General features: G+C 33.1%; 1 protein-coding gene across 1 annotated transcript in view; it reads left to right on the top strand.

Moving 5' to 3' along the window:
- Positions 1 to 2,819: 2,819 nt before the first annotated feature.
- CDH19 (cadherin 19) overlaps positions 2,820 to 24,530 on the top strand; it is a 112,038-nt gene continuing 90,327 nt past the window's right edge. The window contains 1 exon segment of the mRNA XM_033175280.1: positions 2,820 to 3,050. The gene's annotated coding sequence lies outside the window, so the exon portion shown is untranslated.

The following is a 24,530-nucleotide window of genomic DNA, read 5'->3' as shown; positions in this document are numbered from 1 at the left end:
GGCACATGTATCTCCTATGATATAAAGTAGATAGACTTAAACTTTCTGATTAAATGTCTATTTTCAAAGGACAGATCAGAGCTTGCATAATGTTTGACTTTCTATTTCTGCCTGTTCAGTGAGTTAGATTCAAACTTCATTAGCCAGTCTTGTCTGCAGTTAGTCATTAGATATACATTTCTTAATTATCTGGTTTAAAAATTGGTGGCTCTGAAATATAATATTTGGATTCAAATTTTTATTTAGAGTAACTCAATAAAATCCTGGCTTCTGCAACTGCAAGCTCTGTTCCTTAGCCTGCTGCCAGGTGATATCTGTGGAATTCCCTCAGACTGCATGTGAAAACAGACCAGAATGTCACTGTGCAGCTATAAAACACCGCTTGTGTTTCAGGAATTGTCCATCCTGCCACGTGTTTACTGCTGTGGGGACCTCAGATAACTGAGTATAACTCTGACTCACATATGGATAGTAGTGTATTTAATTTTGAGCCTCTGTTTTTTTTTTTTTTTTTGAGACGGAGTCTCGCGCTGTCGCTCAGGCTGGAGTGCAGTGGCCGGATCTCAATTCACTGCAAGCTCTGCCTCCCGGGTTCAAGCCATTCTCCTGCCTCAGCCTCCCGAGTAGCTGGGACTACAGACGCCCGCCACCTCGCCCGGCTAGTTTTTTGTATTTTTTTGTAGAGATGGGGTTTCACCGTGTGAGCCAGGATGGTCTCAATCTCCTGACCTCGTGATCCGCCCGTCTCAGCCTCCCAAAGTGCTGGGATTACAGGCTTGAGCCACCGCACCCGAGCCAATGTTCTTATACAGTCATGTTCCATTTACTATGCATTACCCTCCCCATACACGAACGAATAGTCAAATACATTTATCCTGCTATAAAGAAAATGATGTAGAAGTAATCCCTAAGCTTACCTGATGACCAGTCCAAGTACTGCCAAGTCTGCATTCTTGGTTGTGGCATAGCAGATGAAACTTGCTGGATCCTAGGCTATTGGCTGTTCATCTTATATCCTCTTCCAGGAAGGGCATGCATTTCTTAAGTAGTGTACAGCAACTAGTGCCTGTACGTGTTTGATAATAGATGATCTGTTTAATAAAATCAGTTTGCTGTTAATGATATTCTACATAAAACATGTAGCTTCACACTGTACCTTCTTTAGACAATTTAATCCTGTCTCAGTGTGGTTTCAATACTTCTCATTGTCCTTTACTGGTACTGTCATAATCAGGGCAGCAAATGCTGACCCACCTTTGCTCCCTTAGGCTCTAAAATAAGCCCTTGGGACATCATGTTTACGGGTACACTGAGGCTGTAAACTGTGGTTGCAATCCTAAGTGCAGCTAGATATTTTGTAAACATCAAGGTATAAATTGGCGTCTCATAAAATGTTAGATTCTTACAGAAATCCTAGACGAGGTCATAGATAGAACAGTGAATTACGTAAATAAATATTTTAAACAGGTATCTCCACCTTTTTTGATACTGTAAAAAATATGAAGGGGAAAATATATAAGAATACTTCAGAAGTTCTTTGTAAAATTTATTTTTTCCCTATTTACTAACACCTTGAAACACCTAGAAATGTTTTTTTTTCAACCTGAAAAAAAACTTTCCACATTATCCTGTTCCTGCTATCCACAGATCTGTTCTCCCAGGTTAATCTCTTCAATATTTATTCATAAATTATTGATTCCTCCTAACATTCACAACCTCATAGGATGTGCATTTGTGCATGTGTGTGCATGAATATGTATGTGTGTGTGTGCACATGTGCATGTGTGTATATGTGTGTGCATGAATATGTATGTGTACGTGTGTGCACATGTGCATGTGTGTGCATGAATATGTATGTGTGTGTGTGTGCACATGTGCATGTGTGTGCATGAGTATGTATGTGTATGTGTGTGCACATGTGCATGTGTGTATATGTGTGTGCATGAATATGTATGTGTGTGTGTGCATGTGCATGTGTGCATGTGTGTGCATGAGTATGTATGTGTGTGTGTGTGCACATGTGCATGTGTGTATATGTGTGTGCTCGTGTATCCTACCTACTTTACTGCCCATATAGCTTTTGCCATTTCTTTCCTCAAAGAATAAGAGAAAGTGAAAAAACTAAGAGGATAGTGACCAAAATATCTATCAGAATTAATAGGATGTTTGAATAATCCTGACCCACATAGAATTTTTTTTAAATAGGTATAATTTAAGAAACTTTTCATATTTTAATGTTTCTCTAGTTTGGTTCAAAAATGATTTTTAACTAAATAACAGCTTGAGTAAACAGCATAGAGAATACATATGTATTTTATATTGAATAACAATAGCTTATATCAAAATCTAATTATAAACATGACTAAAATAAAACAAAACATTTTAGGTAATAATAAACCAAGGAAAAGAAAAGGACTTATTCAAATTTAGACATTGCTCTCTCATTATGTATTTTACTTGATTTCTGAGGAGAACTGACCGAATTAAGAAATAGCCAGAAGGCATAGACACACAGTGGAAAATCATTTCTCTTTTTAGTAAGTTTTGTGTCTGCTTTAAATTGATCATTTGTTTCATCAGCTAATCCCCAAACAGAGGGCATGTCCTCTCTACTTACAAAATTCTTGTATGTAAGTTGAATTCTGTCTTTATCAACTCAGGCCAATAAGTACTTTATTTTGTTTTTGCTTGTTGTTAGGGAAAAAAAAAAAAAAGATAATCAGCTCATACTACTTGCTTAGCTGTCTGCATTTTAATTCCAGACTATGAATGAGCATCAGAGTGCCCTTATGATATTTTGCACAAAAGGCTCAGTGTTTGTGACTCTACTCAGAGAACCCAAAATAGCATTCAGTAAGCGGTGACATACTGACAGTGTTGTGGTACTAAAAGCACAAGCGTCTGTAATTCCGGGCAATGGGGCACATCGAGAGTTTGCTGAGAAGACTGTGAAGCAAAAAGAAGAAAGTTTTTCCTGCTCTTCCTCATGTGTCCAACACGAAGTTTGCTGTTCAGTTTTCACAGAACTCCTAGAAGTTGAAGTTACAAAGGTAAGACTATGATCATCAGGCATATTATAAACTACATGCATCATCTTTAATGAGTCAATAGGTCAAAAAGTACTTAAGTTGTTGCTAGGAAAATATTCTAAAAATATTAAGGAAAATATTTATATAGGAAATAGAGAAAATATTCTAAAAATTTTAAAAGCATGATGTGTACTGAACTTTCTCAAAACAAATATTTGTGAGAACAGTTCTCTCTCTGTAAAATAGATTGTTGAGGTGGGGGGGGAGGTTACACCTATGTTAGAATATTAAAAACTTCTACAGTTTCTTAGAAGAAATGAATCAATCTTTCTTTGCATGTCTTTCTTTCTTTGCACTTTTTTCTTTGTTCAGGGTTTTATTTATTATCTATCGTGCATTTACCATGTATATCAGGTAATATGAACACTAGAGTTGTCATCCTTAAGTATATGAAGAAAAAAATATTTATATACAGAATAAATATGAAAAAGTTTAAGTATAATAATTCCAATAAAATTAAAATATTAGCATTAATATGAATAAAAACACATATACATCTAAATTTGTACACACATATTAATTTCCCTATATGTATTATAACATTTATACATAACAAAGGGTAATTTCTCAAATATGAAAGATAGTATAAATTAAGAAAAGTATAAATTAAGAAAATGGATACTGTAAAAGACATATTGTTTCAAATCTAATTTGGTACATGTAATTTTAGTTGAATTAATACTTATGATAAAATATTTCAGAATAAGTTTACCAAAGGGATTTAATAAATCTATTAAATATAAAAACACATGAAAAATTTAGCAACAAAAAATACCTAAATAAAGTGGCAAAGGCTTTCTTCAGATTATGTCAATTTATATTTTAGCTCTATTAATTCATTTGTTGAATTGATACATCTGTAAGAAAGACATTATTTAGATAAAATATTTGAAAATTTAGTAATATATATTTATGTTTAGATGTAGTTACAATATTAAGTAACATATGCATTAATATATTCTTTTTTAAAAATTCTTAATATTATAATTATCAGCAGCATACATACTTACTCTAATTTTTAATTTGAAAGAATTTAAATTTCAATGTAATGTGAACATTTATATTGACCAAATAAAGTAACTAACAAATTTATTTTTAAAAGGAGTAAGCATTTCATTATTGTCTACAGTTATTCAAAATTTTTAAGCAATCAATTTATGTCATTTAGAAACCACCAGCTCTCCTTTCCTTTACATACATTTTCCACTTCACCAAGTCTTTCTAAAAGTGAATGAAATGCTTGTATCATTATATAAATATCCGATTTTTACAGTCTCACACATTAGTAAATTATTTATGCTCCAGTGAAATATTTAAAATTTTAGGCACACACATCTGCATATATCTAAAAGCATATGTCTTCTACTTACATTTTTTGTTTTGTTGTGTTTTTCACTTTGGAATGTTTGTAAGGTACATTTCCTCAAGAAACATAAAAACACATTTTGATTACATTATAATAAATTGAAGATGCTTTAAAATGATGTGCAGAGATGCCTCCTATGCATTCTTAGGAAACCGATCCATCTTTCAGGAATTTCTCGTAACAGAGCTACATATAATCTGATACATGATCATCTATAACTTAATATAAACTGACCATTTTTGCCATGCATGATCTTAGCATGTACTCTTAAATATATGTTTAAAACATTATATAGCAGTATTCAGCATGTTAGTGAGTAGTAATGCAAGAGGAACAAATATGTTACACTGTTTACAAGGAGATATTGATCTTTCTATATACCTTCTTTTACATGAGAATGTATTGCTCCTAATCAAGAGTTTGAGAACCATGCTGGTGAATAAGAATTTGTTGTCATGATGATTTCCTTTAACATCCATGATCTTCTATCATCTGTATCTTTGCTTTGGTGAAACAGATTGAGGTTGAAATATAACTAAGTATTGAGCCTAACAATAATCCCACAGGAATCCTTTCTGTCAATGGTGAAGACAGCCCTGATTTACAAAATGGGTGTCTTTGCAAAAGATGTTTGCCACTTTAAAGTCAAATCAAAACAAAATAAGATAAACTGTACCCTTAAAGAGTTGTTTTTCTTTTTTACCCACTCTCACCACCTTTCAATTGAGAGAATACAGCTAAATGTTCTAAAACCTGTCAAAATGTGTGACAAATCAATTTCCTTTTCAAGTGATGCCTACCCTCTTGAATATTCTGATACGATTCATTAAGAGAATGCTTGTCTGACTTTAAAACATGTTCTAGAATACATACTTTTGTCAAAATTTGTCACATTAATTATTCAATAATTATATTCAGAATCATCAAAGTATGTCTTAAGATTAAAGCAAAACATCATTTTTAGAAATCCTGCTTTGGCACAACAAGTGAAATTTGAAATGTTATTTTAGGACAGTGGCTTTTCAACATACCAGAGCAGTAGATCCACAGTTTAGCTGTTTTTTAATTCTAAGAAGTTTCATGATAAATGAAATTTGCAAATTTGCAAGGTATTGTATTAAAGTGGGGATAGTTTTGGCACATCAGTCATTTCTTAAAGTAACCTAGGCAATTTTATCTGTGTGCAAAATTTAGAAATGTCATTCCTGTGGAAATGAGCAAACCATAAATATATCCCAGAAAAATCACTCTTTTTCTGTCTTTAAGTTGTTTTATAGTTAAATTGTGTCAGAGAAATTGCCATCTATTTTATTCCTAAAAAGCTCTAATGGAGAATATATGACTTTCTTTGATGAAGAGATAATACTACTAAACATAAAGAAAAACATAAAATGTAACTATGATAATAATAAAGGCAAAGAGAAAAGGTATAGATACATCTCTGAATTTTCAAGAGAGTAATGTCGTTTGTCACTAAGCAAATACTTCCTGACAGTGCTTGAAATTGCTCTTGAACTGGTAAAGCAAAATATAACTCTTTCCCCGTAGTGTTTCATGAGAAATAAATGGGCTACAATATCACTCCTCAAGCGGATATAAATCCCCCTCTTCTAAATAAGACTTTTATTTGGGGGATTATATAAGACATTGGTTGCTTTTTGATTATTTTTTCTCTTTTATCGAATGCTTATAGAATAACCCAACTGTAGGCATATGAGGATTTGACTCCAAATTTATTGGTTAATAATAAATAAGCATATTTATGTTTTCATACACATATGTGTACCTGGCTACACATTTCTCTATTAACAGGTAATTTTGAATGTATGTGTCTACTCCTTTGATAATTTCAAGACCACGTGAATTATTTGTGAAACTTTAATGTCATTTTATACCATATGGATTTAATAAAACCACTTATATGAAATCTAAAGATATAGAGCATTGTCATTGTGTGTGTGTGTTTAAAACATTGGTTTAACACAATTCTTAACTCATAAATATGATTTTTATGAGATTATAATTATGTCATTGGGAATTTTTTTGTTTATAAAAAAGGAAAAATAATACTTTTACGAGGGTGAGTTAAATATTAAAAATCTCACCAAGACACTACTTAACTGACTCTTAAACATTATGAAACAAAATATTAGGACATTAGGGTTGCCAGATTTTTAAAAACTAAAGTAAGGAATTTTCTTATGTAAAACTTCATCTCTTTCAGCAGCATATACTAGCTGTCTGTATACTTATTGACAATTTGGAGCAACTTCAGAGTCCACATAATTTAAAATTTAAGGAATAAAGACACATTTATTTATTCGATAATCCCAGTCATGCATTTAGATTATACTAAATGCTGTTACATTTAAGTACTAAAAGAAAGTATGTTTATTCTATCTGGAAACAATTTCAAAGGATTTACAAATGTAAGATATCCTATCTTTGTTTTTAAATCCAGCTTGTAATATGAATTAACTATATTCACGACTGTTTCATAAACATTCATGACTGTTTTCCTTCCTTAAGCTGATACATATTTTTAACCCATTACATACAACCCTCGGAGGTATACTTCACTGTCTTCTGTGTTTAAAAAACTCAAAACACTTCTGATTTGTTTTCTGCCATACACATTTTTATTTATAATTAAGGTGATATACTCAAATTTCTCATTTTGGGAATTAAACAGTAGGAATTTATCCTATATTCATGCCATTCATGTTAAAACAATTTATTAATCTCTTTATAGGATATTTTCAATATTTATTTTTTGTTGAAAATGAACAATTTATAATAGAATAAATTTATGAGACATAAACTGATGTTAGAATTCATAAAAACAATGTGGAATGATTAAATCAGGCTAGTTAATATATCCATCACCTCAAATATTTAACACTTTTTTTGTGGTGAGAACATTTGAACTTTGCTCTCGTAGGAATTTTGAAATGTACGATTCTCTACTATTAGCTGTATTCACCACACTGTCTAATAGAACCCCTTCAGAAACATAAAACATAGTCCTCCTGTCTGAGATTTCATCTTCATTTCCTCATCTGCCCCAGCCCCCGCCCCCAGCCTCTGTAAATACCAGTCTACTTTATGCCTCTATGAGTTCCATTGTTTTAGATTCTACATAAAGGTGACAAAATGTGGTATTTCTCTTTCTGTGCTTGGCTAAATATTACGTAGTCATTCTTAATATACAGCTAATAGCAGACAATAAAAAAACAGTGTCTGCAAAATATACAATAATAGCATTAAACATTGTGCTAACCTAGTCCATCTGGCATCACAGTGTGTTCACAATACCTTTCCATGATTAAATATTCTGAATAAACTCAACAAAATTAAGTTTTAAAAATATGAATTTATTTTAAGTTAATATGCAGAAAATACAAAATAATAAACATAAAACAAGTGATACCAGTTTTTACATTATAGGCTTTATGAAAGACTAAAACATTCGATTTTATATTATACAATTTGAAACTAAAATAGTTCTTATCTCAAGAGGTTGAATTCCAAAATGTTTTGTATCAAAGTAATAATATATTCTTATTTACCTTTTATAACATGTCTTTGAAGTGCACTTTCCATTTTAGTATCCAATATTTTATTATAATTTCAATTAAATTTTTTTTTCTGACCCTGAGTTTCAGGGGGTACATGTGCTGGCTTGTTACATGTGTAAATTGCATGTTGCTGTGGTTTGGTGTACAAATTATATCATCACCTAGGTAGTGATAATACTACCTGACAGGCAGTTTTTTGATTCTCACCCTCTTCTCACCCCACCCTGAAGTAAGCCCCAGTGTCTATTACTCTGGTGTCCATGTACTCAATGTTTAGTTTTCCACATGTGAGTGAGAACATGCAGTATTTGGTTTTGTGTTCTTGCATTAGTTTGCTTAGGATAATGGCCTCCAGTTCCACCCTATTGAGCAAAGGACATGATTTCATTTTTTATGGCTGTATAGTATTCCATTGTGTAAATTAGTGTCAAATTTCTTTATTCTGTCCATTGTTCATGAGCATCTAGGTTGATTCCATGTCTTTCCTATTGTGAAAAGTGCTACGATGAACATATTTGTTGTGCATATGTCTTTATGGTAGAACTATATATTCCTTCGAATATATAGTTAATAATCCACCACCAGGATTGCCCAGTTGAATGGTAGTAATATAAACCGCTACTAGGGTTGCAGAATTGAATGGTAGTTCTAAGATCTTTGAGATAACTCCAAACTGCTTTTTACAGTGGCTGAACTAATTTACATTCACATCAGCAATGTATAAGAATTCTCTTTTCTTTGCAAATTTGCCAGCGTCTGTTATATTCTGACATAATAATGGCCATTCTGACTGGTGTGAGATGGTATCTCATTGTGGCCTTGATTTGCATTTCTCTAATGATTAGTGGTATTCAGAATTTTTTTTTTTTTTTTTTTTTTTTTGAGACGGAGTCTCGCTCTGTCGCTCAGGCTGGAGTGCAGTGGCCGGATCTCAGCTCACTGCAAGCTCCGCCTCCCGGGTTTACGCCATTCTCCTGCCTCAGCCTCCGGAGTAGCTGGGACTACAGGCGCCCGCCACCTCGCCCGGCTAGTTTTTTGTATTTTTAGTAGAGACGGGGTTTCACCGTGTTAGCCAGGATGGTCTCGATCTCCTGACCTCGTGATCCACCCGTCTCGGCCTCCCAAAGTACTGGGATTACAGGCTTGAGCCACCGCGCCCGGCCCAGAATTTTTTAATAGGCTTGTTGGCTGTGTGCATGTCTTCTTTTGAGAAGCCTCTGCTCATATCCTTTGTCCATTTTTAAATGAGATTGTTTTTTGCTTGCTGATTTGTTTAAGTACCTTACAGATTCTGGATTTGTCAGATGCATAGTTTCCAAATATTTTCTCCGATTCTGTGTGTTGTCTGTTTGCTTTGTTGATAATTTCTTCTGCTGTGCAGAAGCTCTTTAGTTTGATTAGGTCCCACATGTCAATTTTAATTTTTGTTCCAATCACTTTTGGAATCTGTTATGAAATCTTTGCCAGGGACTATGTCCAGAATAGTATTTCCTAGGTTTTCTCCTAGGGTGTTTATAGTTGTAGGATTTACATTTAAATATTTAATCTGTACTGATTTTTTTATATGGTGGAAGGAAGGGGTCCAGTTTAAATCTTCTGCATATGCCTAGCCAGTTATCCCAGCACCATTATTTAAAAGGAGTCCTTTCCCCCATTGCTTATCATGGATGGCTTTGTTGAAGATCAGATGGTTGTGGATATGCGGCCTCTATGTTCTCTAACCGGTTCTATAGGTTTATGAGTGTGTTTTTGTACCAGTACCATACTGTTTTAGTTACTGTAGCCTTGTAGTACACTTTTAAGTCAGGTAGTGTGATTCCTCCAGCTTTTTTTTTTTCTCCTTAGGATTGCTTTGGCTATTTTTGATCTTTTGTGGTTCCATGTGAACATTAGTATGATTTTTTTTTTAATTTTGTGAAGAATGTCTGTGGTAGTTTGATAGAAATAGCATTGAAACTGTAAATTTCTTGAGGATTATGGTCATTTTAACAATATTGATTAATCCTCTCCATGAGCATGGAATGTTTTTTTCGTTTGTTTGTGTCCTCTGATTTTCAGTAAGTTTTGTAGTTCTCATTATAGAGCTCTTTCATCTCCCTGACTAGCTGTATTCCTAGGTATTTTATTCTATTTGTTGCTATTTGAGTGGGATTGTGGTCTTGATTTGTCTCTCAGTATGGATGTTATCAGTATATAGAAATGTTACTGATTTTTGTACCTTTATATTGTATCCCAAAACTTTGCTGAAATTTTAATGAGATCTAGGAACCTCTGGGCAGACTTTTCTAGGTATAGAACCATATTATCTGTGAAGAGAGATATTTTGACATTATCTCTTCATATGGTTTGCCTTTTAATTCTTTGTCTTGCCTTATTCCTCTGATTAGGACTTCCAAAACTATGTTAAATAGGAGTGGTGAGAATCGGCATCCTTGTCTTGTTCCAGTTCTCAAGGGGAATGTTTCCAGTTCTTGCCCATTCTGTATGATGCTTGCTGTGAATTCGTCATAGATGGCTCTTATTATTTTTTCAGGTATGTCCATTATATGCCTTGTTTTTTCAGGGTTTTTAATATGAAGAAATATTGAATTTTATCAAAAGCTTTTCTGTGTGTATGGACATGATCATGTGATTTTTGTTTCTGGTTCTGCTTATGTTATGAATCACATTTATTTACATATGTTAAACCAACCTTGCATCCCAGGAAAAAAGTTAATTTTATCATGATGGATTAAATTTGATATGTTGCTGTATTTGGTTTGTTACTATTTTGTTGAGGACTTTTGAATCTATGTTCACCAGGATATTGGCCTGAAGTTTTCTTCTGCTGTTGAGTCTCTGACAGATTTTGGTATTAGAATGAGGCTCGTCTTATAGAACGAGTTAGAAAGGAGTCCATCCTCCTCAAATCTTTGAAATTGTTTCAGTACAATTGGTGCCCCCTCTTCTTTATAATAGCTGGTATAATTTGGCTGTGAATTTGTCACATCCAGGGCTTTTCCTGTTGGGTAGGTTTTTTATTACTGATTCAATTTTGGAACTCACTATTGATCTGTTCAGTGTTTCAATTTCTTCCTGATTCAATCTTGGGTGGTTGTAAGTTTCCAGAAATTTATCAGTTTATTCTAGATTTTCTACTATGTGTGCACAGAGTCTCTGAGGGTGTTGTGGATAAGCAGCTTGTATGTTGTTTGTATTTCTGTGGGGCCAGTGGTAATGTCCCCTTGGACATTTCTAGTTGTGTTTATTTGGATCTTTTCTTTTTTTTTTTTTTCCCTCTGTTAGTCTTCTAGTAGTCTACTAATCTTATTTATTCCCTCAAAGAGCAACTTTGGTTTTGTTGATGTTATATGTGTTTTTCATGTCTCCAAATCTTTCAGTTCAGCTAGCTTTTTTTTAATGCTAGCTCTGGGGTTTGTTTGCTCTTGTTTTTGTATTTCCTCTAGGTGTGATATTAGGTTGTTAAATAAAGATCTTTCTAACTTTTTGATGTGGGCATTTAAGACTAATAAACTTTCCTCTTAACACTGCTTTATCAGTGTTCCAGATATTCTGGTATGTTGTGTCTATATTTTCATTACTTTCAAAGAACTTCTTCCTTTCTGCCTTAATTTCATTGTTTACCTGTCATTCAGGAGCAATTTGTTTAATTTTCATGTAACTGTATAGTTTTGAGTGATTTTCTTACTGTTTATTTTATTGTTATTGTACTGTGTTCCAAGATTGTGATTCGTATGACTTTGGGCTTTTTGAATATGTGAGAACTGCTTTATGGCCAAGTGTGTGGTTGATTTTAGAGCATGTGCCATGTGTGCATAAGAAGAATGTATATTCTACCGTTGTTTAATGGAGTTCTCTGTAGATGTCTGTTAGTTTCATTTGGTAAAGTGTCAAGTTTAGGTTCTGAATATCTTTATTAGTTTTCTAACTCATTAATGTGTCTGATACTGTCATTGGGGTGATAAAGTCTCCCAGTTATGATTGTGTGGTTATCTAAGTTTTTTCGTAGGTCTTCAATACCTTGGTTTAATTGGTGCTCCAGTGTTAGGTTCATATATATTTGGTATAATTAAGTCTTCTGGTTGAATTGAACCCTTTATCATTATGTAATGCCATTCTTTGTCCTTTTGGATAACTGTCTGTTTTGATTGAAAGAAGAATAGTAGTTCCTGCTCTTTCTTGTTTTCTATTTGCTTGATAGATTTTTCTCCATTCCTCTACTTTGAGCCTATGGGTGTCATTGTATGTGAAATAGATATTTTTAATTCAACATACAGTTGGGTCTTTAAAAAGTGGGGCATTTAGCCCATTTTCATTCAACACAGTATCTATATTAAAAAAAAAAAAAAAAAAAAAAAGAACCTCATTAACTCCAAACCTCTCATTGCTATCATCCCAAATATCTTTTCCCTCTCTCAGCAACTTTTTGAAAGACTACTTTGAATTGTGGAACTTCATTCTCAACCTCCAGTTACCCTTCAATTCATTATTTCTGTTTCCTGAGATTCACTCTTAAAAATTCTCTTAGCTATTCAACAAATTATATATTTTTCTTCATTGAAGGCTGTTATAAAAGACCAAATTTGGAAACATGGTATACATTAGTGGTAGAAATAAGCAGAATTATTCCTTCAGTTGTGCTCTCTTTCAGTGACAAATTAGAAAATATATATATATATGTTTGTGTTCGTCTGTTAACACTAGTTTATTTTTTAGTACAACATGATGTAGAACTCTACTGTCTTAACACCCTGAAGTTTTTCGACTACTAAGTTCTTCTACTATGTAAGTCTCAAATATCTTTGCCATAATCCTGTCCAACATCCTTAAACACTTAAGAGAACTTATATGTCAAAAAGTACTCAGCTCACCTCAGCAATTAGGTTTTAAGTTTAGACATAATAAATAATACATCGATAATTTTTTTGTATAAGAACATTTTATATATCAATTTATTTCTTTAAGATAGAGTCACAGATGTGAGATTGAAAATGAAATGGCTTTCAGTATTTAACACTCCAGAAACATTATTGGTTACTTTCAAAAATACAATTCCTATTTATTTTTTGGTATTATAAACAATTTATAACAAGAATTTATGAACTAAGGCCAATAAGTATATGGAAAAAAATGTTCAACATCACTAATCATCAGGGAAATGTAAATCAAAATCACAATGAGATATTTTTTCACCCCAGTTAGAATGTCCATTATGAAAAAGTTAAAAAAAAAAAATACTGTTGTCTATGTGGAGAAAATGGAACTCCTTCATTGTTGGTGAGAAGGTACATTAGTGCAGCCATTATGAAAAACATCATGAAGGTTTCTCCAAAAACTAAAAATAGAACTAGATAGAACTAGTATATGATTCAGGAGACTCACTATTGGGTATTTATTGAAACGAAAGAACATCAGTGTATTGAAAATATATCTGCACTCCAATGTGTATTGCAACACCATTTACAATAGCCAATATGTGGAAGAAAACTAAATGTCCTTCAAGAAATAAAAGAATAAATAAAACATGGTGTATATACCCAATGAAATACTATTCAGCCATAGAAAAGAATGAAATTCTATCATTCACAGCAACATGGATGAACCTAGACTGCATTACTTTAAGTGAAATAGGTCAGGCACAGAAAGATAAATACTACAAGTTCTAACTCTTATGCAAAAGCTAAAATAAAATTGAGCTAACAGAAGTAGAGTGTAGAATTATGATTATTAGAGAAAGGAAATAATGGAAGAAGAGGAGATGGGAAAGACTGTTTAATAGATATAAAATTATGGCTAAAGAAACGGAACCAATTCTGGTTTTCTATAGCACTGCACAGTGAATATAGTTAACAATAATTTAATGCATACTTTTTAAAAAGCTAAGAGAGGATTCAGAATGTTCACAACACACACACACAAAGACAAGTGTTTGTGATTGTTGTCCTAATTACCCTGATTTTTTCATTACACATTGAATACATGTATTAAAATATCACTCTGTATCCCATCAGTATGTACAATTATTTGTTCATATTTGAATATGTAGCAAATAAAGATTTTAAAATTATCATGAATTAAGAACTTGGAGGTAATAGAAGGTAAATGAATTTACTTGAGAGACTTAAGACATAGAATTGATCATAGTTCATCTCTAGTCAGGCTTCATGCTCAAATGTATGTATATGGGAGGTTAGCTGAAGGAAACATCAGAGAATAACCTTGTATTCAAGTGTGAGCTTTCGAGAGGATGCTGATTTCATTAAGGGAAAGAAGGAACATAATGATTAGGTGCAAGAGTGAATAGAAAGTAAGAATTTCACTATACACTTTAAAATGCCTTGTGGAAAATAGTTCTGTGGGTCTGGAGATTAGAAAAGAGATAAATATGGGTTGTTTAGACTGCTTTATGATGCTTCAGTAGGCAGGTATTCACTGAAGTCACATAATCTGAAGATATTATGTCCAGAATGTGCAAAATATGTCTTCAAAATAGAACCCCAAGATTTAATTTTCCTCAAATATCAATATGACTTTCCAAGAATGTTTTCTCCATTAAAATAAACAGGAAAGTAGGTAAACAGAATTCAACTTGTAAGTTGCTAGATGATCAATGTTTTTCAAAATCTGTATTCGGATGTGACATTGACAGTATATGGTAAGAATTTTAACCTTCTGATAATTAAAATTCTATCTAAACTCTCTTAGTTTTTATAAGTATTTATGATAGATTTGTACTCTTGTCTACTGCCAAATCTGAAAATTTTACAAAATAGAAATTGTTCACACTAACCTTGGCTGTATACACATAAAATCGTTTGTAAATGACCGTAGCAAATATTTCCCGTTTTCAGTCATTCTGACTTGGAAGGAGCCCTTTCCCGCATGGCTTCAATAGCAATTATATTGAGAGCTGCTCCTTTGATGATTCTTGTAGCAATGGGTGATTACCAGTGATTATCTTATGCACTCCAGGAACTGATTAATAAGCATTTATTTAAAGAAGTCAGACATTATAAGTATTTAAATAAATCACGTTTATATGACATAAGGACCTTTATTAAACATTTGATATATTCTAACTACAGTTTCAGTTATTTTAATGTGATTTATCCAGAAGATCTAGAGATTACATTTATTAAATCATCTTGCAGTTGAAGATACTCAACCTGAGAGTGTTTAAGTATCTTGACTAGTCTCATGAAACTATCATCATCGAGATACAAATCATTACATTTTATACAGATTCTACTTACTGGTCAACATTGACTTAATGTTGTAAAATGAGAACTTAAAAAGTAACACATAAAAAAAAATCCCTGCTGATTATCCTCTTGAAGAAGAAAGGAAAATGATAGACCCCAAACAGGATTAGGTGGAAGATGCAGACCCGCAAAATCCAACATAATTAAGCCATGCTCCTTTATCTTACAGGGAAGTCTGCAAGGGAATGTTTATATAACACAGCAGGCTCACCATGCTTTTAACTGAACTATCGGAAAATATGAGAAATGTCATTTATATTTATGCTTTGCTTCATTCTTCTGCATTTAAATTTTGAGTACATTTTAGCAAATAGTTTACATAGTGATAACAGTTGTGTTTGTGAATCATTAGTATATAAATGCATATACAAATATTGGGGCTCACCTGCAGTATTTTTTTCTGATAGGAGAATAAATTATGAAAAGTTTGAAAATACTGTTCTATAAATAAGTGTTAGCCAACTTCTACATGCATTTTCTTTTCAAAAAAAAAAATATATATACGTATATATTCCAGAAAATGGCTTCTGCAAAGACATTGGTTAAAGGTAGCAGCTCTAAAGAAAGCAAAATCCTTTGTCTTAATTCCAATCCCGCCAATTACTTTATAGCTAAGACAAGTTACTTAACTTTAATATGCCCAGTATCTGCATTTATAAAATAGCAACAATAATAGAACATATACTATAGAATTACTGTAAGAGAACTCAATTAAGGAATGCCGTTATCTTTGCATAGTAATCATCACAGAGTAAACACTCAATATGGTTGACAAGATGATGATGGTGATGATAGTTCATGAAATTATTTGCCTTCAAGTCATCTTTGAGGCTTGTTAAAAAAATACCCAGCTCATGAATCAGGAGCTGTGGAGTGGGATTATCTCTTTTGTCAAGCTTTTGAAATGATTCTATTTACAATAATGTATGGAAACAATTTCCCTGAAATTGAGGGATCAAACTAACCCTTATTTGTCTATATATTTATTTAAAGATTGAGGTATTCTCCATATTCACAATACAAATTTAAACTAAATATAATGAAATCTAACAAATAAAATAATAATAATTTTGTCACATTTGTTCATTTGTTAAAATAATAATTACTGCTATTGTCAAATAAAGTGCTTTTGCAGGGTTGGATCAAATGATTTTCATATTTCACTCAGTTCATGTGAATCAGATATGTGTGGTTCTGTGATATGTTAATTTTTAGATTTTTGTATTGATTCTACACAACACAAACACATATATACACATAAAAAAGGCAAATTAATGAAGTGCTTGACTTTAGTTTTCTTTTTCCATTCACTAAGGATTGCGTGTTTCATAAAATCATGTTTATATTATGCCTTTTCATAACAAAATAATACTTTCCATACCATTTGGCAGTGGTGCTTACTAAGTATTATTTTTGATAGTAGAGTAAATTTGTAGATATTATAGTTATAGAAAGATGTGCTGAAAGCACAATTGATAGTTGGAGACAGGAACATTTGGATGATATGTTTGTCTAGGTATTATGTAGCTACTATCACAACATCCGCAAAAACTGTCAAATTGAATACAACGGTTTATTTACTATAGTAAGCAGTGGCTAAAAAGATTTTCAACAAGTGCTAAGTGAAACTATATCTTCATAATGAAAGCAAAAGAAAAAAGAAATAAGTACTGTTAGAAATTCTTGGAAAAATGAAATACGTTGTTGGTTCAAAGAAAAATATGTAATCCTTCGTGTTGTCTTTACATATATACATATTCATTCAATTTGTCAAATATTATTTATGTGATGAACATGGTTAACTAATATAATGTTTGATCATTATTCTGAACAATGTTTTAGGAAAAAATAGTCTTTGCATAATTTTATGACTTTGAAATTTCCCACTCTACATATACGGTAACTGATGGTTTTGTTAAACCATAATGATTTATTTGAAGGTTCATGAAATTTTCAACCTCCTTTATTCATCAATCTTTAAAGATTTTTATTTTTACTTTTTAAATTTTTTCTTGTGCTGTTATTATTGTTGGAAGTGGGAAGCATTATTTGTTTACTCTCTGCTTTCTGAAAAACTGTTAATTCATTAATCATCAAAAGAAGCCTGAGATGTATGATTTCCTAATCAGTAGTTTAGTGGTGTATCTGCATATATTCCACTTTAGTCTTCAAACTGCAACTTTAAGTGAAACACTGTGTAATAAAACCAATTTTATCAGAGGCTAATTGAGATAAACGAGAGTTTAGTCCCTATGACATATTTCTGGTAACAAAAACTTCACTAAACTTATAAATAAGGACCAAAACATTTCTGATATTAAACACTTAAATAAATGTGAGCTGTACATATATATGATTAGTAAAAACAAGTAAGATCATTATTTACCCAATTTTGAGTCAATCAGTGAGTGACTAGCCGTTGTAGTGGTAATGGGTTAAATCAAGAAACGAACGTTTGCAAAACAAAGATTGTCCAGATCACCTCCAGCCACCATGAAGTTGAAACACAAGAATTTACAAATATACAGCTGACTCGCTGAGCTCTTTCCTACCCAGCATAGTTTGTTGTCTTGCATTCGTATGATGATCGTGTACTTTACAAATCTTCATTTTATGATAATTTGTATTCATGCATTTTCCAACCTGGTTCTTCCAGTTCAGGGCTATGGGTGGCAGGAGCCTATCCCAGCAACTCAGGCAGATTGGTGGGAACCAGCCCTGGACAGGGTGTCATCATTGCAGGCTAACCCTCACATAGTCACAGTCACGCAGACTGGGACCTTGTAGATGAACAAGCAACCCAATGTGTGTAGCTTTGGGAAGTGGAAAGTGACTGGAGTACCCAGAGTAATCCCATGCAGACATTGAGGGGAATGTGCAGACTCAACACAGATAGTGGCTCTGGCAGGGAATCAACTTTTTTCTCATCAACATTACAACAAAATGACATTGAACAAAATGTCATTTTTTAAGGAGCTGTTGTACAAGCTCACCTTGATCTTTCTTCTCTTTTGAAATGAATATAATTTTACTATATCATTGAATTATGAGACAAATTACTAAGAGAACGAATGAGTACCATTATGGCATTAGAGACATAGTTGATTTTGTTAGTCTGGGAGTTAGACTATTACAGTAATCAATTAACTTTCCATTTCTCAGCAACCTCCTACCACAAACATTGGGTGGGAGTTAGCGGGGGGAGTGTATCAAAGTTTCACAGTCACTCAGTGACCCAGGCTTGCTAGAGGCTCCACCATCCTTCAACTACTGATTGCCAAATTAGGAAGCAATGAAGGTGAGACAATTATTCATAGGCCTTTGAGTGTGTCAGTTCGAAAATGGTGTACATCACTTTTACTCATATCTTGTTAGAAAAACCGTTCATGTAACCTTGTGCAATTGCAAGAGAAATGTTGGTAAACGTTGATATGCCTACCACAGTGACCAAAACATTTTACATTTTAGTTCTTCTTTTTTAAAATTTATTTTATATGCCAGTCATAGCCATTTCATCCGATTCGTCATTCAGAAGTTAGGGACAGTTTATGAAATCTTAAAAAACTGAACCTAAACTTTTCTTAGAGTGATGGAATGAAAGGAAGAATATCATGATAGCAATCGCGGTTCCTTCTGAGTCCGGAGTAACCAGCTCCACTTAGCATTGTCACTTGTAATTTTGAAGATATCTTAACCTCTGCATTTCCCAACTCTCATTTGACACTCCTAAAGACAGGCAATTTATTTTGACCTCCACATGGTCATTAAGTTTTGTCAATTCTGTCTCCATGTTGTTATTGATTTTCTTACTTCTATTGTCCTGGCTGAGGAGCAGGATTAGTCAGAGCACTGGGATGAAATATCGCCTCCAAGAGGGCAGTAGAAGGTCATGGGTCCAGGCTGTTCCATGGAGAAACAGAACAATTATTTCAATGTCCTGGTAATGCAGGTGCTTCTAAGGCGCTGATTAGAAGATCCACATAATTTCTTTAAAGACTAAAATCATATCGTAACTAATGAATATAATTAATGTGTTAATATAAGATAAAAAAAGATTAAATAAAAGGGTAGACATGGAAGTGGGAATAAAGATAACAGGTAATACAGGTTCCAAAAGATATTCCAACCAGAACAGTTCAAGGAGGGGATTTATTTTTTCTTAACATTGTTCTAATATTATTTTTCTTGCTTCTGTGTTTAACTACACAGACAAGATTTAAATACATTCACAAAAATACAGAGTACCTTTTTGAAATGAGCATTGAGACAATGTTGGTATCATTTTTTAAGAGACTTCACAGCATAGTTTAAAATCTGCCACTAATTCTCCATGTTACTGTTCTATGTGGTATTACAGAGGTGCTTTTGGAAGGAAGGGGGACTGTTTATAGACACTTCGTGGCTTCCTTTTTTTTTTTTTTTCCTTTTTATAAAGAATATCTGAAATTAGAAGACAGATAGGTGAATATTCTCTAACTACTTCCCTTGTTTTAATATTACCACTCCAGGCCCCAAGAGCCATGTGTTCCTGTTGGTTTCACATGAAGGCTTTATAGTATTCACTTGCTTCATGTGTTCACTTCCCAAGAGGAAAGGTTAGATGTGTGTTTTAAATTGATGACGAGAAACTCTAAGTCTTATTTTTCAGTAGCATTTTGAAAACCTTTAAGTTCTTCTGTTTTTCTTTGTTTTGGGAAAGCTTTGGAACTCTCTGATCACCACAAATTCTAAGTCTATGATATATCATTTTGGCCAAGCCTACTTAATAGCTTTCTAAAAATGGAGACATTATATTAATTGCCATCTGTTTTTCTCTATGAGAAGCTGGGCTTAGTTGAGCTCAATATTTCAGCTTTCCATGAGCTTTCCAGAATACATTATATTTTTACAAGTTTTCACAGATGGAAAATAATTAGCTTTATGTAACCAAGAAGAGGTCATAGAAAAGACAATTTCTAATTAGATTCAGTTTCAAACTGCATAAGTGCATAGATTATAATATTTTTTCATCCCTTAAGTCATAATTAGTCTTCTTTGAAAACATAACTGTTCTGAGTCACACTGGGATCATTTTCAGCTTATATATGTCCATGCAATATCATGTATTGCTTCAAGCATGATAATATGTATCTGTCATAGTCACTTAACCATGCTTAGAAAAAAAAAATGACATTCAAATAATTTGAAAATACCAGTGGAACATATATATCAGGGAAAACATATACTAAAGTATTTTTGCAATAGTCATTTACAAAGCTGTTTTGTGTGTGTGTATTTTTAGCTGAAATGAAAATAGCTGACTATTTCGACCTTGAGAAATACAGAAATCACTAGATGCTTATTATTCACCTGTCAATAGCTATTTTTGTGTAGCTCACTAAAAACATTTAACTCTTAATACGTGCCAGACAGTATTTTGGATGCAGCATCTTGTTTCATCAAGAACACAAACCTTGAGAGACATAATAATTCCTCTCAATTTTCACATGAGACAACTGAGACAACCAGAGGTCGAGCTATTCATCCAAGGTGATGGATCTAGCAGCTGTTGGTGTTGAGTTAGTTATTCAGCCATCCTTGGTCCACATGTGCTGCTCTTAACTCCAGCAAACTGCCTTTAGAACATTCCATCAAACAATTTGGGAAAATAACCCAAAAATTAGTAGAGAGTGGCTTTCTTGATCTTTACTATGGTGTGAAATAACATGTATTTATATAAAATCGATTTATATTGTATTACATAATTATGTATATATACTAATTTTAAAAATAAAGCATACAAATACACATGGGGAAAATTTTAATTTGTTTACAATTCCCTAATTCAAAGATGATTTCCACCTGAATTTTGGGGCATAGTCTTCCAGGACTTCTTTCCTGCATTTGTCTACAACTTTTTTCCTTCAGTTAAATAAATTATATTGTATGTATTCTGTTTCTTTATTTCACTTGACAAAATGGTTTTATGGCACCAAATTTAATGGCTGCTGAGTAACAATATGTTGATATAAATTTTTTAATGTTTGTATTCAACGGTTGGTTCCTTGTTCAACTGTAAGACCAATTTTATGTACCTCCTCCCAATGAATGGATTTAGGCTATTGAGAGTGTTTACAGTGCCTTTTAACTGTACATGAAAACTAAAAGTAAAGACAGATATATGAGAGGTTATCTTCTGAAATAATCAAAGGGATAATAGAATACCTGTTTTGATATTAGAAGTAAAACAATGTTTTATTTTTCTGTATTATATCTTGTCATAAGAACATTAAGAGAAAAACAGATTTTAGAAAAACATGAAAATATTGTACAGGTTTGACTGCAAACACACAGGAAAGTAATAAGAAATAGCCTGTGTTCATGTGATGGTTAAGTTAAAATCAGACTGCATAATGTTTCATGATATATTTGTACCACATTTCTTATCCAGTCTGTCACTGATGAGCAGTGAGGTTGATCCCATGTCTTTGCTATTGTGAATAGTGCTGTAATGAGTACTTGTGTACCTTTATGGTATGTATATTCATGTGTACATGAGTGAAAATTCATATGTCATTATGATAGAATTATTTGTATTGATTTGTGTACATACCCAGTCATGGGCTTTCTGGGTTGAATGGTAGTCCTGTCTTCAGCTCTTTGAGAAATTGCCATACTGCTTTCCACAATGATAATGTAAATGAAATAATGTAAATACTAATTTATACTCCCACCGACAGTGTAAGTGTACCCTTTTCTCTTCAACCTCACCAGCATCTGTTATTTTTGGGTTTTTAGTAATAGCCATTCTGAGTGGTGTAAGATGGTATCTCATTGTGCTTTTGATTTGTATTTCTCTAATGATCAGGGAGATTGAGCTTTTTGTCATGTGCTTGTTGCCCATGTGTATGTCTTCTTTAGAAAAGTGTCTGTTCATGTACTTTGCCCACTTTTTAACGAGGTTGTTTTGTCTTGTAAATTTTTGTAAGTTCCTGGTAGATGCGGGATATCAGACCTTTGTCAGATGCATAGATAGCAAATATTTCCTCTCATTCTGTAGTTTTCCTGTTTAGTCCGTTAATAGTTTATTTTGCTGTGCAGGGATTCTTTTTTTTTTTTTTTTTTTTTGAAGAAAACTTACATGTTTATTGAAGAAAATCCATGTTTTTTCAGAAAAAAATAGAGATAAGCAAAAAAAGTAAAAATCACCCCAAATCTCATACCTTAGAAAGTATTAACATTTTAGCATCATATTTATATCTATATGTAAAAGTATGCAATATGGAATACTATGCATTAAACTGTTGAAATCTATATGTGTATCTATATATGGATATACATGCATACATATATATATTCTAGAGCTATATGTATTTCTGTGGCTATATCTGCATCTATATCTACAACTACATCTACATCTATCTTTATGTATACATCTAGCTCTCTAATTTTCCTTCCTCTCTCATTATTTATATCTATATATACATTTACATGCCATCATGCCATACCCACTGTTTGATAACTTTTAAAAACTTGACATATCATGAATATTTTTCCATGCCATTTTCTTCTTCTATTGTACAGTCTACTAAATCATTCTTAAAGATTTAATGTATAGTATTCCACATAGCATAATTTTGCCAATAGCCTATTATTTATTAGAATAAATTTGGAGAAGTAGAATTATGAGTCAAAAGGGTTCTGCTCTTCAGTGACACTTTGTCTTCCAGACGGTCTGTTCCTGTTTCTCCTTCCACCCATAGGATTTGACAGGGCCTGCTTTCTTTTTTTTTTTTTTTTTTTAATTATACTTTAAGTTCTAGGGTACATGTGCATAACGTGCAGGTTTGTTACATATGTATACTTATGCCGTGTTGGTGTGCTGCACCCATCAACTCGTCAGCACCCATCAATTCATCATTTATATCATGTATAACTCCCCAATGCAATCCCTCCCTCCACCCCACTCCCCATGATAGGCCCCAGTGTGTGATGTTCCCCTTCCCGAGTCCAAGTGATCTCATTGTTCAGTTCCCACCTATGAGTGAGAACATGCGGTGTTTGGTTTTCTCTTCTTGTGATAGTTTGCTAAGAATGATGGTTTCCAGCTGCATCCATGTCCCTACAAAGGAGGCAAACTCATCCTTTTTGATGGCTGCATAGTATTCCATGGTGTATATATGCCACATTTTCTTAATCCAGTCTGTCACAGATGGACATTTGGGTTGATTCCAAGTCTTTGCTATTGTGAATAGTGCCGCAATAAACATACGTGTGCATTCTTTGTAGTAGAATAATTTATAATCCTTTGGGTATATACCCAGTAGTGGGATGGCTGGGTCATATGATACATCTAGTTCTAGATCCTTGAGGAATCGCCATACTGTTTTCCATAATGGTTGAACTAGTTTACAAACCCACCAACAGTGTAAAAGTGTTCCTATTTCTCCACATCCTCTCCAACACCTGTTGTTTCCTGACTTCTTAATGATTGCCATTCTAACTGGTGTGAGATGGTATCTCATTGTGGTTTTGATTTGCATTTCTCTGATGGTGAGTGATGATGAGCATTTTTTCATGTGTCTGTTGGCTGTATGAATGTCTCCTTTTGAGAAATGTCTGTTCATATCCTTTCCCCACTTTTTGATGGGGTTGTTTGTTTTTTTCTTGTATATTTGTTTGAGTTCTTTGTAGATTCTGGATATTAGCCCTTTGTCAGATGAGTAGATTGCAAAAATTTTCTCCCATTCTGTAGGTTGCCTGTTCACTCTGATGGTAGTTTCTTTTGCTGTGCAGAAGCTCTTTAGTTTAATTAGATCCCATTTGTCAATTTTGGCTTTTGCTGCCTTTGCTTTTGGTGTTTTAGACATGAAGTCCTTGCCCATGCCTATGTCCTGCAGGGATTCTTAAGCACAATTAGATTCCACTTGTCAGTTTTTCCTTTTGTTGTGATTGCTTTTGGTGTCTTTGTCATAAAATCTTTGCCTGTTGCTATGACCAGAATGGTATTGCCTAGGTTGTCTTCCAGGGTTTTTATAGTTTGGGGTTTTATGTTTAAATCTTTAATCCACTTTGAATTGATTTTTGTATGTGGTGTAAAGAAAGGGTCCAGTTTCAATCTTTTGTATATGGCTAGCCAGTTACCCAACATCATTTATTGAATACAGTCTTCTCCCCATGGCTTGTTTTTGTCAACTTTATAAAAGATTAGATGGTTGTAGGTGTGCAGTCTTCCTTCTGAGCTCTGTATTCTGTT

The sequence above is a fragment of the Trachypithecus francoisi genome, unplaced genomic scaffold (assembly GCF_009764315.1).
Source record: "Trachypithecus francoisi isolate TF-2019V2 unplaced genomic scaffold, Tfra_2.0 Contig01474, whole genome shotgun sequence".
Classification (NCBI taxonomy): Eukaryota; Metazoa; Chordata; class Mammalia; order Primates; family Cercopithecidae; genus Trachypithecus; species Trachypithecus francoisi.
The sequence above is the reverse complement of the archived record's forward strand: the minus strand, read 5'-3'. Positions and strand labels throughout refer to the sequence as shown.